Genomic DNA, 16,705 nt, shown 5'->3' with positions numbered 1-16,705 from the left:
TATAACGTATTACAATCTATGACATAGTAGAAGCCTATACAGTGAATTTCGCTCTGGCTTTATGACAAGTCATTTCCATATTTCACGTGCTCGTGACCAGGAGTTAAGAATCAAAGCGCTGTAGGCGCTGAAGACATGGGGCTAGGTTTCGTGTGACGTAAAAGGCATTAAGGATGTTTTGTCCAAATTTCTCCCTTTGTCCGAATGTATACGGATTGACCCTAGCGGTTGAGTGCAGAAGCTCAGAGACTGCTAGAAAAGACAATAGTTGTACATAGACGGTGGAGAACAGCACGATAATGGTTGTGGGAACGATAACCTTTTGTTCAACTCTACAGATCTGGTAGAGGTTAATTCGTCTACATAGGCGGTGAACATAAACAACAACAACATGGTCGCAAAAAACTGTTGTTGTTGGCCTCAAATAAATCACGTTACAAATCATTACATAATTAACAGATCAGGAAAACACTCATACTTCCTTTGTAATGTGTATACACAAGAAAATCCACTTAAGCCCTAGTATCACTTTTGCCGGCGGAACCCCGGTCCATCCCAATTTGCCAACGCCGGTCGACCGGCGAGTACCGGGATGATTTGTAGAAACTTTTAAACGCAGTCACACTATTGCCCGGTGCCGCCCCGGTTGAAGCCGGTCAACAACCCGGCAGAGTCCCGGTCAACCCGGACTGACTACGGTTTATCCCGGTGAAGCCCCGGTTGTCGACGATAGTGCCCCGGTGAAAGCTAGCAGCGTCCCGGCATAGCGCCGGTAGGGCCCTGGTTGAGCCCCGGTGAAAGCCGGTAGCGTCCCGGTATACCGTAACACCGCCGGCACTCACCGTGTCTATACCGGCATCAGACCCCGGCAGAGCTACGGCAACGCCCCGGTTTCACCCCGGTCATCGCCGGTAATGCCCCGGCGGAGCCCCGGTGAATGCCGGTGGCGTTCCGGCAAAGCGCCGGTTTTCTTATATACCGTAGCTATACCGGGACTCTAGCGGCATTCACCTGGGCGTTGCCGTAGCTCTGCCATGGTCTGTATGGGCCCCGGTGGAGCTACGGTGCCGTCCCAATTTTTCCGGTGCCGTCCCGGTTGTTCCCGGTGCCGCGCCGGTCGTTGCCGGTTCTTCCCGGTGACTCCCGGCTCATCCCGGAGGTATTACCCATTTTAATACTTTCCCGGGGAGCCCCGGTTTTCCCCGGTTTATCCCGGTCGTCTCAAATGGAGCCCCGGTTCATCCCGGTAGAGTCCGGGTTAATCCCGCTAGATGCCGGATCACGCACCGGAGCTCCACCGGCATCATAGTGAGACTAGGCCTTTACCCTGATAAAGAACGGTGTGCAGATTGTGTACGTTGTCTCAGGTAGAACTTTTCACGCTCGATTTGTGCGCTCGATCTTCGCAGTGAAATCTCATATCCGGTAACTTCGTATATTTCCGAGAATGATCATGATCATGAATATTTGTTGTTGTTTATTTTTTCATTTTCTTTTTTCTTAGATGTCTCGTTAACGAAAATAAAATAACAATATCTAAAAATATGTTTTTAAATACCAAATGTAATGTCTTAAAAAAATTATCTGAAAAAAAAATCTTCTTATTTTCTCCCTCACTTCGTTCGTCCGAAAATAAATTAATTCTTTGCTTACCAGCAAACAAATGACAACAAACATTACAACAAACACCAAAAGTAGAAAGCGGTTCGCTTTTATCGAATAAACAAAGAAGAAACTTAAGTATGTAAATCACGTCAGCCAAACATGAAAAACAATACAAATTATCAAAACTCTAAAATTTTTGATACTGTTTCTTTATTTTCTACACTGGAATGATCATTCTTCTTCCCTGCTGATCAACGACTGCTCCACAATCGATGTATTGCTGAAATTCCCCGACAAAACTTCTTGGTTTTCCGACATCTGGCCGCGTGGATGTATTTTTTCCGAAAAACATTAGTTATTGTGCATAACGAACAATGTCAGTGTTTAGGACTTTGTGCTGGCTGCAATATTGGTTAGATAACATGCATTCTTTTTAATTCAACACGGTCGTCTCAAATGGAGCCCCGGTTCATCCCGGTAGAGTCCGGGTTAATCCCGCTAGATGCCGGATCACGCACCGGAGCTCCGTCGGCATCATAGTGAGACTGGGCCTTTACCCTGATAAAGAACGGTGTACAGATTGTGTACGTTGTCTCACGTAGAACTTTTCGCGCTCGATTTGTGCGCTCGATCTTCGCAGTGAAATATCATATCCGGTAACTTCGTATATTTCCGAGAATGATCATGATCATGAATATTTGTTGTTGTTTATTTTTTCATTTTCTTTTTTCTTAAATACCAAATGTAATGTCTTAAAAAAATTATCAGAAAAAAAATTCTTCTTATTTTCTCCCTCACTTCGTTCGTCCGAAAGTAAATTAATTCTTTGCTTACTAGCAAACAAATGACAACAAACATTACAACAAACACCAAAAGTAGAAAGCGGTTCGCTTTTATCGAATAAACAAAGAAGAAACTTAAGTATGTAAATCACGTTAGCCAAACATGAAAAACAATACAAATTATCAAAACTCTAAACTTTTTGATACTGTTTATTTATTTTCTACACTGAAATGATCATTATTCTTCCCTGCTGAGCAACGACTGCTCCACAGTCGATGTATTGCTGAAATTCCCCGACAAAACTTCTTGATTTTCCGACATTTTTCCAACACAATATCAAACTTTAAACAAATATATTGAACCACAACAAGCGACTGTCTCAGAAATTTGTATCATTACTATGGCCTTAGGGCTTCGCCCCGGGCCAAAAATTACGAACATGCGTGAAGTGACATTTCTCAGAACATAATCAAAAGGAGAAAATCATTGCTATTCTTTTCGTCACAGTTCAATAAGCATGCGTGTTTACCAATGCACGGGATTTTCGTGAGTTTTGGCGGGTATAGCGTCATTCGAGGTCCGCTTACAGGAGACAACGCACGTTTTGGTTCAATATATTTATTGAAAGTTTGATATTGTATTAAAAAAATGTCGGAAAATCAAAAAGTTTTGTCGGGAAATTTCAGCAATACATCGACTGTGGAGCAGTCGTTGCTCAGCAAGGAAGTAAAAAAAGCTCTGGAAAAGCAGAGAGATTTAATTTTTTTATCATTTTTCCCAATCTCCACGCAGAGTTGTCGTTCCTTGCTCTCACATACACCTCTGCGGAAGGCTCAGTATGCCATTTTGCCCAGAAACTGGGCAAAAGCGAACAAACGCATTCAAAGTACATTTGATTTGGATTTTTTAGTTTTTAGGATCAGTGGCAAAAATAAGGAAATAGGAATTTTAAATTTACGATACATCGTGCAAAAACTAGCGAGTTTTAATGCAACTCTTTGGAACTATTTTATTGCTCATTTACGCAGATGGAATCATTCCACGCACTTCACAAATGTACAAACAATTAAACATATTTTTTATTGAGTGACGGTAGGCATGGCTTCGACGTATGTATGTATGTATGTGGGTTTGTTAACATAAAAAAAATCAATTTTATAATAATTAATTAAGACTGATATAAGATATTATGGTATGAGATGGTTTTCTTTAATGCAGTGTATGTAATGTAACCGTCGTGCAAGAGATTGTTGAGTATACTGTAACCTCAACGATGAACGCTTGGAATGATAATGACATGAATGAGACGCTTTTATAAAAATAGTCCGTTCTGTGCCCATCGCAGAGGTGAATGTAATGTAACCGTCGTGCAAGAGATTGCATTTTTCCGTTCGTTTCGGATACACGTCAAATAATAACAAAAATCAAGATTTTCAATTCAGAAAAGATGGTTTAAAGCACCAGTTTAACTTCAATATGGAGAGATTGGACAATATGGGAACGATTATGTGATTAACAAGACGTTGAGCAGGCTACATCGCTTATAAGGTCAGAGGTTCAAGCTCTGCAGCAACGCAATAAGATAGCAGACAAGCATGGCTGGGACACAGTACGTGAGCATCCTGACAACGACGACGATGATGTAAAACTCCGCAGCGCTATTGCACGTGCTAACCGGAACCGACGATTCCGGCCTTATGACGTCAGCAGCAGATCCAAAGAATACGACGCCTCCAACATTCAACCGTCTTCGAAGTTTTTTCGTGGTCCTACAGCAAGATTCGGGGAGGCTGCGTCAAGAAGTTATCAAGAAGGTTTTCTCCAACAACAGCAACTTCCTGTCGTCTTCGGGCCGTGCTTCGCTTGCCGCCTCACAGGACACGTGGTTAGAGACTGCCCATACGTCCAACGAGGCTTCCTCCCACAACAGCCAGCAAAAGATAATATAAGGGCACACATTGATTTTTGGGTTGAATAATTAAATTTATCCCATCATCAGACGTGCATTGTCGAAAAAAACCACTGTGAAATAAATTTTCCTCTATTTCGGCAGTGCTGAAATATAGCTGTCACGCGCGGCGGGGAATGGTCATATTACTCGGAATCAACTATAAAGTAATCATTTTTAGTAAAATCGAATCAGATTAAACAAAACAAACAATTTGATATCAAGATGCAATATATTTTTAACACATAATGCAACTCAAAAAGCAAAAAAACTTTTATTTACAAATATTAAGTGCGCGTACTCGTGACGTCATTATTAACACGTCATACGACACAATGCCTGTTCTTTCACGCTAAAGCTGCAGTTGTTTAGTGTGTTTTTTTTTCATTATTTCTTAAAAATCGGGGATATAAAGGTGTGATAAACAGAAAAACAGGTTAGTTACTGATCTTTTTGTAATGTATTAGGCTCGGCACGATTAAAATAATGAAACAATGTTTGCTTAAAATAGCTTTGGGATTTTCCGTGTAGTTCGATTTTCCTATTCTATTTTTAAAGAAATAATTTACGACTAAGAAAATTGATGGGATAAATCGAATACTAGGTCGGTGCCGAATAAAGCAAAGTTTATTTTGCTCATCACGAAAATCTGAACCACTCGCCAAGGCTCGTGGTTCAGATTTTCTAAGCCTCGCAAAATAAACTTTGCTTTATTCGGCACCGACCTAGTATTCTCTATATCAACTCGCATATTTACGATATACTCTAGCTTATATTATTGTCTCAAAGAATTAGATTTATGTGTATCAATGTATAGATGTGTTGTGTATTCAGAAAGGATCCACGGTGATCTGTAATCAGATGTTCAAATCTGATACGCTGTTGTCTCAGAGCGTGAGATGTATGTGTATCTGTGTATAGATGTGATGTGTATTTTTTTTTATTATTATAAAGGATTCACATTGATTTGTTTTTAAGGTGTGAAAATATGTTTTTAATGAGCATGTCTTGATGTGAACCCATTTATACATCAACATGGATCGGAGTAAATGTATGTTTATTTAAAACAAAACAAAAACTCATAATAATAAAATGAATTTGAGGATATTACGATTTGTCTTGTTTGTTTAAGCAGTCAATAATATGATATGTTCTCGCTTCATATTTATGTATTATGACAGCAGCAACATATATATATATATATATATATATATATATATATATATATATATATATATATATATATATATATAGCAAACAAGTGTATATATATATATATATATATATATATATATATATATATATATATATATATATATATATATATATATATATATATAGTTTCAGATTGGGTAAAATGGTGGGTCAAACGTCCATTTTACGGCCGTATTGTTGGGTCTTTAGTCGATTGTCGGGTCCCAAAGTCGATTATCGGGCACTTGGACCCGACAGTTGAAGACCCACTTAAAAAAAGGCTGCTTAACATACTCATGACTATTTTTAAATTCAAATTTGCATGTGTAATTTTACTCGAATTGTCGGGCCTATATCTCCCATTAGCACACATTAGGTCAAACTCCACACAGCAGTTACTTCCCTTGGGCATTCGCCAATCATTAATGTCTTTTTCTAGAATAAGGGAGGCCACTGCGTATGAGATTGACCAACCTCGGCGCAGTGATTTACCGGGAACCAGCATAGCAACGAACGACAACTCGGCGCCCGACAACTCTGTAATAAAAATTGCCAATTTTCGCGGTTAAACTTAAAAAGGTAAGTGGCGATAATATTTATTAGGTTTATTTATATTTTTGGTTATTAAAATTATTCTGCAAATGACTGAATTTAAACTGAAACTGCAACCAATAATAAGGACACAGTTTCTGAAACGTTTGCTGACAATGAAAACATATTTCAAACATGTAAAGCCGTGGCACGAATTTAGGTGACAACCTTGTTACCGCAAACAAACAAATGTAACCTATAATCTGCATTTAATGCAGATATAGTGACATTCATGAAAGCAAGCATGATTGTAGCATCAGATCATTTCCATGCGATACAAGTTCAATATATGTTTTAGGCTGACTGCAATGGTTAGACTGGGGAAATAAATTATAAAAGAACAGAATCTTTAACCACACAAGACAGTTGGACTAGCCTTAGTGGTACAGTCATGTTACTATTACCGGATCAGTAGCGTAATAAAGTTGTTCTGGGGAAAAGCAATAAATGGTTTAAGACTTCTTTTACATCAGTTTGATAAGGTTTCCAGACAAACGCTCCCACAAACAATCGCTCCTACGCTAAATTAGTTCTGGCTTCAATAACTTTAAAATTCGCTTTCTATGAATTTTGAATGGCGCAACATTAAAGTTATGGACCAACCCCAGTAGGAAAGTCAACCAGGAATATACGAAAAGTTGACAGTTAACAAAGACCGCTCCAAAACAGCTTGTAAAAGCAGTTATTGGCCCAAATCAGCTACTTTATGTCTTTATTGGAAAGATTGACATTTTTCACATTTAACTGATATGTTTTTTTACAAAATACTATCTTAAACATTTAACATTTATCTTTTCTGCTCTAACATATAGACCAGTTGACGAGTGAAGTCACGCGCACCTGCAAATATTACACTCCGCCCACTGGTTGGCAAAAAGAGGTGAAATTCATATAAGCGCTTATAGAGAAAGTTGAAATAATAATCGTTTTTATTGATAATCATGCACTATATCAAATATAATTTTACTAACTATGTCTGAATTAAACATAAGCGTGCAAGGAAATGCATTTTTGGAACGATTATATTGTTGTTATTATTTGTTTTTACTATAAACGAAATCTGGAGTGGAACACAATATACGAGCACGGTATGCAGTTACCATAAAAATCTCTACTTGGCACATCTTCGCGACCATTTTTTAGATAAAAAATTCTCTGATATTGAAATTTTTTCAGAATAAAACAAATTTAATGAACGAACAAAAATAAGGATGTAAACAAACAGCAAATAGATCGACTTTATGTACGCAACATATAGTAACTGATTTGAACATGCCTGTAAAAACTTGCCTTGTTACACATTAAATAAATTCTCTTGATAAATGTAATTGTTTTTATTTAATTATTCACACCAATTTTGACACTCTTTGTTTCAGCGTTTTTAACCCGGTGTTTTATTGCACTTTTGTTCATCATAAAGCGATTATCTCGTTATGATCGGATACTGTCCAAACAATTACAAAGAACACATGGTGTGATAAATCCAGGGACCTATTCTTGGCCACTGCATAAACCACATGTGGCATACAAGTGTCTGGTCATTAAACATCATTTATGATACCTCCATGTCATCTCTTGGCATATTGAGCGATCATCTAAGCAAAATTGTAAAGCCAAAATACGAAACAGTTGCTTTAATAAAATATTTGAACATATTAAAAAATGAAGATATTTGTCCGAAATGGATTAACAGGAATTAGTGTATGTATATATTAGCCTGTTTAATCATAATAATAGAGTGTTAATAACTATAAATTAAAAATATTGTGCAATTTCATTGCTACACAATTAACGTATTTAACGAGTACCGGCAAATGTAAACTCGGCTATTCATGTTAAGATTGTACGTTTCTGTAGTGTATGAAATGACATGAAAACAAGCAAACAACAAAAGGGTAAAAAATACTTGCGTAAAATAAATTAATATATAGATATATTTATCATAAAATGCTAGATTGTTATCACTCCTTACCACCAGTAAAGAGAGTGCATGCAAAGACAGTTTAATTTGCTTAATATGCAGTTCTTGTTTTTCATATGTATGCTAAACTTTATGATATTGTCATTCGATGGAAACGAAACGGTAATTCATTCCATGTAAAATAAAATTACTACAATGTTTATTAATTGTAATGTATTCCGCTTTTAGGGCTTCGTTTTATAATTGATTAAATGCCCCTCTTGCACCTTCGTTCGCTTATGAACAATAACAATATCTGCACCACTTATAATTATAATCAAATTAATGTATGTGTTATTATCTTTGAAATATAATTTACCAAAATCTTACAATCACAAAAAATATGAAAGAATATTTATTGTTTTGTTTTGTTGGATTGCCAGTTTTTAGTCTGATGTATTAATATTATTAATATGTATTTTTATACAGAGGTAATTATATTTATGAAAATACATTTATTGGTACTAAATATTATATTTTTGCACTATTATTTAAGAGTTTTTATGTTTATTTCGGATTTTTGTATCGTTTTATTGACTAAACAAACGACATGTATACATGTTTTACGTTACTGTAACCAGTGTTTTTTGCCAACCAGCCAGTGCGCATGCGCGGAAAATCCCGAATGTAAACAATAACATTCAACTGGTCTATCGAGAAAAACAGTGACGTGACACACATGATTGAAATGCGAATCTCCCGAGATTTCACGGTCATATGATGTTATTTCTATTTTTAGTAACAAACCATGTGCTCAATTGTTTACAAATTCAGAAAGACATTTCCCGTTTTTTTTTTATAATTATTCTTGCTTGTTTGTAAACAAATTGTAGTGTAAATACAAAATCAATGTACAAAATATTCAAAATTACCAAATTCACTTTGAAATCAGTGTTTAAATCCACCAGACGTAACTTGTTAATCACAAATAATAGATTTCAGAAAACGAAAGTAATGTTTACAATTCCAGCAAAAAATGTCAAGGTCGATCCGAAAGTATCCAAATGAAAACTCGTCACATGACAAAGCGACAATGGTGCAAAATTATGACTTTCAGGCTGATGAGAGTTATTTTCATCTATTGTAAGATGCATTTGAAACATTTAAATCTTAAAATATGCCCCGATGCAGTAATTTATATTCATTCACCAATATATGAAGGAATGTATCCAAGAAAACATACTGTCTTTGATTTATAGCGTGACATAAATCTGTCACCACTCTGGTTGACTTTCGATACAGGGTTGACTTCAGCGTACAGATATGTCAATACTATATAAACTGTACGCTGAAGTTTCTTTAGCTAACGCTAAATTTGACAGGGCGGACATTCGCTCCTACAATGTTTTGATAGGGCGGACAGTAGCTCCTATATTATTTTGCCAACTCGGACAATCGCTTCTACATTATTTTGTCAACCCGGACAGTCGCTCCTACATTATTTTTATTCAACGGCAAAACGTTCTATATGCCTATCAAAGACTTACACCTATAATTAACCGACAATTAATTTTGCCAACTTGTTGACAGTTAGCCAATTCAAAACATTACATTTCCTACATTACATTTATTGGAATACATGTAAGTGCCATTTTGCGAATGGGATAAACATAAAAACCGCAAATATGTTGTTCTTAATTTCATTTGTTTTTATGATATGACATTTATATGACATTTATAAACATATATATACACAAAATACACAAACGAAAAAACATCCAAACAAAAGGTCTTTTGTGTCTGTCAGTGGCTCACCGTCTTCTTTCTTACGCGTTTTATCACCGATTATATTTATATAATAGCAAAGAATTAAATTGTTATATATTGATAGAATGTTATACCAGAAAAATTATACATTGAAGACGAAATTCATAAAATGCAACATGCAGGCAAATTCGACTGTACAGACATGTTCGATTTACTGCATAACCATCATATGGTTGACTTAGACATGTGCTTCTTTGAGTACGAGTGACCCTCTAAGCATAGCACAGACTGACTGCGTTTGTTTGTTAGAAGTTCCATGTTGGTAGTAAATTATTGGCGTAATATTGACATTACAATATATACATATTGTTTTCACAGATTGCTAAATTACATTTAAAGAATCGACCAACTGTAACATAGTTTCTTAATAAGTAAATTGATTTATTAAAATCACATTGATCCGCTCATGTTAAATTGGCTTTCTGTTAACAAGTTGGCAAATTTAATTGTCTGTTAATTATAGATGTTAGCCGGGTTGGCAAAATAATGTTGGAGCGACTGTCCGCCTTGTCAAATCCAAAATGTATTTGTGTTACCTTTTTTTTCGCCGCAGAATTCATGCATTAACGGATCAGTTGTAGCTATAACGGATCACATGATCAAAACCACTCAAGGAGGGGGGCATTTAACATATTATTTAAACTGTCGAAACATGAACTTTGTTGTTTACAAGGACCAAGTTATATTGCCAGTTATAAATAATATTCATGTTTTTGTTATTGTTATTGATTGTTTTCTATATGTGATCTTGTATTCTTGTGTGAAATATCTGATGAAAATCCTAAATAGATCAGAAAGATATGGGCGTGTTAAAAACCATGAAATTATTTGAATCATATATAATCATCGATATTAAACATGGATCATAAATAAAACTATAAGATTGATGTCATTTATTGTAAGAATCAACAAGATTTTCATATATTTTAATATAATATATTAGCAATACGCATATTATCACGCTTGATCTGTTATTGTCCTTATTCTTTATTTCATTTAAGGTGCTGCAAAATCTTTAAACACGAATCAAAACTGAAATGGACTTTTGCAGGCAGGACTACTAAATGGCCTTAAAATTAATGCTTAAACTTCTTGCTTGCCAACATAGTTATACTAGCATGTGGCCGCGAACAATGTTTAACCTCGATTTGGAAACGAGACAGAAATCAACAAAATTGTATATAAATGTCAGCAAAACATACCGAAATGTTTGACAAAGAGTCTTTCCCATTACGACTCAATCAGTGCGTTTTAAAGAACAGACCTTGAAGATGCTATATATTAAATATCATCTAAAATATCAACTATTTATCGCAATGCGCAGTCTGTAATTTACTGATGTTTAGGAACCAAAAGTTAGGTAATGTCCGGTTATATGATCATATGCTAAAAATGAAGTATGCTTTCTGCTTTCTGTGCATTGATTTTTTTAATCCAAAATGTTTTGGGCCTGCCCAGCTAGCTGAGTTGATGGCTCAGTTGATAGAGCGCCAGACTGTCAATTTTTAGGTTTGAATCTGGGGGTAGGATAAAGTTTCTTCATAGAGATTGGTTCCCGAACATTGTAACATTGTATTTGTAGGTCATTCTTCCCCAACCTCTGAATCAAGTTGGGAAGAAGTGGGTCACTTGTGGTTGGCTAATACTGGTCACAAGAAGTAGGAAAGCTGGTTCATGTCCTGACCACTTGCAAAATGACCTTAATTTGGGTTCAAGAAGGCATTAAACCTGATCAATCTAAATTCAACCAAATTCTTTTGCCCAAAGGTCAGAGTTTCAAATACATTCCAACACAACAGCTGTTGGCAGTCACCTCGATTATTGATTATAAAGCCCCGTCCAGTTCGATTGTCAGCGGCTAGCAGTCAATAGTATGGTCGTTTCAATAACATTGCCAACAACGATCATTTGTCTAAACTGTTTTCAATTTTCTAAAGATTGACTGTTTCCAAAACACAATTTAATATTAATCTTAAAGAACTGGACCAACGTTATTCCTTCTTCTGTTTGAGATTTTGCAGAACTTCTCCCTAAAGTGACTAGTCTTTATGACATTAAGTGAGTAATAAGGCCTTTCAAAATTTCATTCTCTACAGTTATTTGATTAATCATTAAATATTATGAAAATTTAAATATCATTTATGTTAGATATAGAGCCATGTATTAATCTTGCATGATTTTCATGTCTGATAGATGTTTCACTCAACAGTTTGTTTATGCAGAAATAAAACAAGTAACTGATTTTTATGCCCCCCTTCAAAGAAGAGGGGGTATATTGCTTTGCACATGTCGGTCTGTCGGTCCGTCCACCAGGTGGTTTCCGGATGATAACTCAAGAACGCTTGGGCCTAGGATCTGTGCAAGTGGAAGTCAAGTTCTTAAACCTTTGCATGCTGGGAAATTTGTCGTCTGCTAAAATGTTGTCTGCTGAATTTCTCAAATTAGCGTTTTCTTTGAATTTTTTCAAAGAATACTATAAGAATAGCAAACAGTTTGGATCCTGATGAGACGCCACATTCTGTGGCGTCTCAATTGGATCCAAACTGTTTGCAAAGGCCTTCAAAATTCGGTTCCAGCACTGAAAGAGTTAAGAAAATCCCTGGAGTTGGTACTGTGCATCATTTAAGATTCCTCTTTGTAGCCTTGACCTTAAGTCATTTAATCTTGTTTGTTAATTTCAATTTCAGCTGGCACTACATGTTTTTGCCTTTATATGTTTGAACAAATAAAATGGGCATCAAATCCTTTAAGCAAACAAACAATTGACTCTGGGATACGGCCTTACCTTTCAAAAGGGGAAAATACCATGTGACGGGCACTTTTGGGGAAAAATTGCAATAAATTGTCATAAACCGAAGGTTAATTACATGTAATAACCATTATTTGCTCCACTTAAAAGCTGTAGCTTTTTATATGGCTTTCCCCTACCACAAGTGATTGGAGCTATACTGCAATCACTGTGTCTGTCTGTCCCACATGGGTTTATGAATAAAATAAAACATTTCAAGTTTCAAATGCTTAACTGTTCCCTGGAATTGTTCAGGAAAAATGCCTTGTAATTTGTTTAGCAGTCACATAAACAACCAAGCTATGTAATATGGAATTTTTACACCCATTATTGCTGCTTCTTCCTGTATTTGCGCGATGATTATCTGAGATATTAACTCTATGATTCTGTATTCTCAAATCTTTTCTATAAAGAAGGAATGTAGTTGACAATTGTTAATAGTTTTATTTGATCGTTCGTCAAAAAGTTGTAATTCTGTTACTCTTGTATCTTCAATGCAATTGAGTAATTAAATAGCAATTAAATTGAATGCGTTTTAATTCCCTTTTATTATTGTTTAACTTGAGTAACAATGCTATGACGTTAAATTTTATTTACACTTAAATGTATTATGAATATTGCTGGGCCAAGTGTGAGGTTGAGCGCTCTATAACCAGGTTTAAACCCCCAATGCTTTGCATTGACCGTTCCAAGGCGGTGACCCCAGCTTTATTCATATTTTGTGTTTATGTTGGTTTGTATTGTGCTGTATTGTGCTGTTTTGTACTGTTTGGGCAATCGGTCACTTGCCTTAAATAAAGGACCTACTAATTGTTTTTAATGAAAATTCAATACTGCTCCAGCAGCTGGAGTTTCACTTCTTTATATTGTATTATTTTTTAACCGATTTTTTTTCAAAACTTTCCCTCTGTGTCATCTGTAAAAGACTAAGATTAATATTTCTTTGCCAAAATACAGAGGAAATTTTTAATGGAATATTGATTGTTGCTTTAAAGCTTTTATGATAATCAGTAACAGAAGCAGTAACATTCAGCCATAATTATGTATCCACACGGCTATAAACTAATACCAAGCTTCCCATTCCCCTTCTCTTCAGATACTTCCTTTCTTTCAAAGGGAAACAGTGGTGGTAAACAGATGATATTGCAATATTGCAATACTTCTTCCTCTGCCAAAATACATGTTATAAACATTGTTGGGCCTCTTATCAGTTATAAAAATTGTAGGGTCCCATATAAGAAATAAACATGTTGACACTAATTTTCAGATTTCATATAAGTCATATTGTTGAGTCTCATATATGAAATACTGTTGGGTCCCATATAAGTAATATTGTGGGGTCCCATATAAGGTATATTGTCAGGTACCATATAAGAAATATTGCTGGGTCCTATATAAGAAGTATTGTTGGGTCCCGTATAAGAAACATTGTTGGGTCCCATATTTAAGAAATTTTGCAAGAAATATTGTCAGGTACCATATTATATAAGAAATATTGTTGGGTCCTATATAAGAAGTATTGTTGGGTCCCATATAAGAAACATTGTTGGGTCCCATATATAAAAAGTATTGTAAGAAATATTGTTTGATCTCATATAAGAAACATTGTTGGGTCCCATATACGTAAAAAGCATCGTTGGGTCCAACATAAAAGATACAAGTTGACATTCTAGGGTCCCTTATAATTTAATTAACATTAAATGTATAATTAACACTTTAGGTATCCATATAAGTAATGAAAATTGTTGGGCCTGGCCCTTTATTAGAAGTAGACATGTTACACTTAATGACTAATGTTGAGACCCATATAATTAAAATGTATTGCTAGTAGACTGAACTGCAATTTTCTAACACTGGTTTCAGTGACACACATTCACTGTGCAGATTTCTACTAAATATGTGTTGTTTTAATCTCAAAATTAGTCTTGAGGGTTAATTGACACACCCATTAAATTATTTCCTTATAACCATATGGTATCCGTTGTTAATTCGAATGTTATTTATCATTTTGCCGTTCATCGTAATTTCTTTTCTGCTTGCCACCATCTTGGACGATGACGTAAATACAGGCATGCTCAATCACTATACATTGACCACTGCCAGTATCCTCCGCAATATAGACAATCCCAGAATCGATAATAAGGGCGCCGCCATATTGGCTATTACGTATTTTTGAGTAGTGACTTAATGGACTTTCCTACATTAATAGATAGTGACATCTACAATTATTTTGTGCTGAAAATGAACACACAAAAACCATACCTATGCTTATTTGCTCAAAGAGACATTCAGACAGGAGAGGAGCTTCTTTATGACTATAGTGTGTCTGATCTACCATGGAAGGTTAGTTATATCATATACATCATATTTAATAAATAGATGATGCCATTATCATGAAGAAGCACACATGAATGGATGTCAAACTACTAACATAACTTTTGTCATCAAACAGCTTATGGCTTTTCGCTAACATAATTGTATCCTCAAAAACAGCTGTTAACCCTTTGCATGCTGGGAAATGTGTCTCCTGCTCTAATTCATCTGCTGAATTTCAAAAATTAGCATTTTCTTCGAGTTTTTTTCATAGAATATTATTAGAATAGCAAACAGTTTGGATCCTGATGAGACGCCACATTCTTATTTTTTCCCTGTAACAAAAAGGAAAGAGCATTTATACATTTGTATTTGGTATCTAGCGTCTCTAATTGGTCCACTATCAGGATTGTTTAAATAATGCCCCTTTGGTTAAAATTTGCTCCTTCCTTGGAGATCACATCTTTTACAAAAATTAATGAGCTATCAGATTCATCTTATGTTCCAAGTTAATCAACCCCACAAATCAATAAGAGTTCAGCAATCTTTATTATAGCTGTTGAGCAATATTGGGCTTTTTTATGTCCCCCACTATAGTAGTGGGGGGACATATTGTTTTTGCCCTGTCTGTTGGTCTGTTGGTTGGTTGGTTGGTCTGCTGGTTGGTTTGCGCCAACTTTTACATTTTGCAATAACTTTTGCTATATTGAAGATAGCAACTTCATATTTGGCATGCATGTGTATCTCATGAAGCTGCACATTTTGAGTGGTGAAGGGTCAAGGTCATCCTTCAAGGTCAAACGTCATATAGGGGGACATTGTGTTTCACAAACACATCTTGTTGGACCTTTTGTTTAGTCTTGTGTTATCTGGTACCTTTTATAAAATCAATATTAAGTTACTTTTGCAATAATTTGTAGGAAAAGAAAGCCAATGGTATGTTTAGTTCACAGTTTTTAATGGATGTAATGATACTTTGAATGGTAATATTGGGAAGTAAGTAGGTAAATATTCTTGTTTAAATTGTCTAATTATTGAGTAAGCCAATCTTGTGAAATACAATTTAGCAGAACGTTCAAAGAAAATAAGTTTTATGGCCAACTTCGCATCATGGTTGTCAGTTTTTTTCAAGGCTGATAAATAGTTATGATAATTTCAATACTGTCAAAAGTATGCAAATGATAGTTGGCACACATATTCATGTACATCTCTTAGGAAAAAAGCAACATAACTTTAAGCGGGTATATTCGATTTTTAAATGCGTTAAATTGTAATATATTGAAACAAATATGCTATAATAACACGCAATATGCAAGAAAAATGATACATTTAAGACGAATTTCATAAAATGCAGCAAATGCAAACTTGCGCACCAAGCTGATTGTGACGAAGATAATTCGTACATATTTTCCTACAATAACCGATGCATTCGTCTTTTAAGTAAGTGTTCGTGTGTCGTATGAATCAATATCGCTGCAGGAATTTAAAAATGAACCGTTAAACTAAATTTAGATTCACATCTTACATGCATGATATACATGCTGGCGAATTCGGCTGTACAGGCTTTTTCGATTTCAATTTTAATATTCTGCTTATTTCGCATTTTCCGACAAATGCTCTTCTTACTTGTATTTTAGTTTATTTTGAAATATATGTATAATAAGTTTTTTGCACATTTTATATTAATTAATAAATATTTGACAAGATCGTATATACCCGCTTTAAATGGTCTGCCACCTAGGGCAAACATGTATAT

General features: G+C 35.4%; 1 protein-coding gene across 1 annotated transcript in view; it reads left to right on the top strand.

Moving 5' to 3' along the window:
- The window catches only part of LOC127876766 (uncharacterized), a 332,105-nt gene that overhangs the window by 109,685 nt on the left and 205,715 nt on the right, over window positions 1–16,705 (top strand). The gene's annotated exons all lie outside the window — the stretch shown is intronic.

This window comes from Dreissena polymorpha, chromosome 4 (genome assembly GCF_020536995.1).
Source record: "Dreissena polymorpha isolate Duluth1 chromosome 4, UMN_Dpol_1.0, whole genome shotgun sequence".
Lineage (NCBI taxonomy): Eukaryota > Metazoa > Mollusca > Bivalvia > Myida > Dreissenidae > Dreissena > Dreissena polymorpha.
The sequence above is the reverse complement of the archived record's forward strand: the minus strand, read 5'-3'. Positions and strand labels throughout refer to the sequence as shown.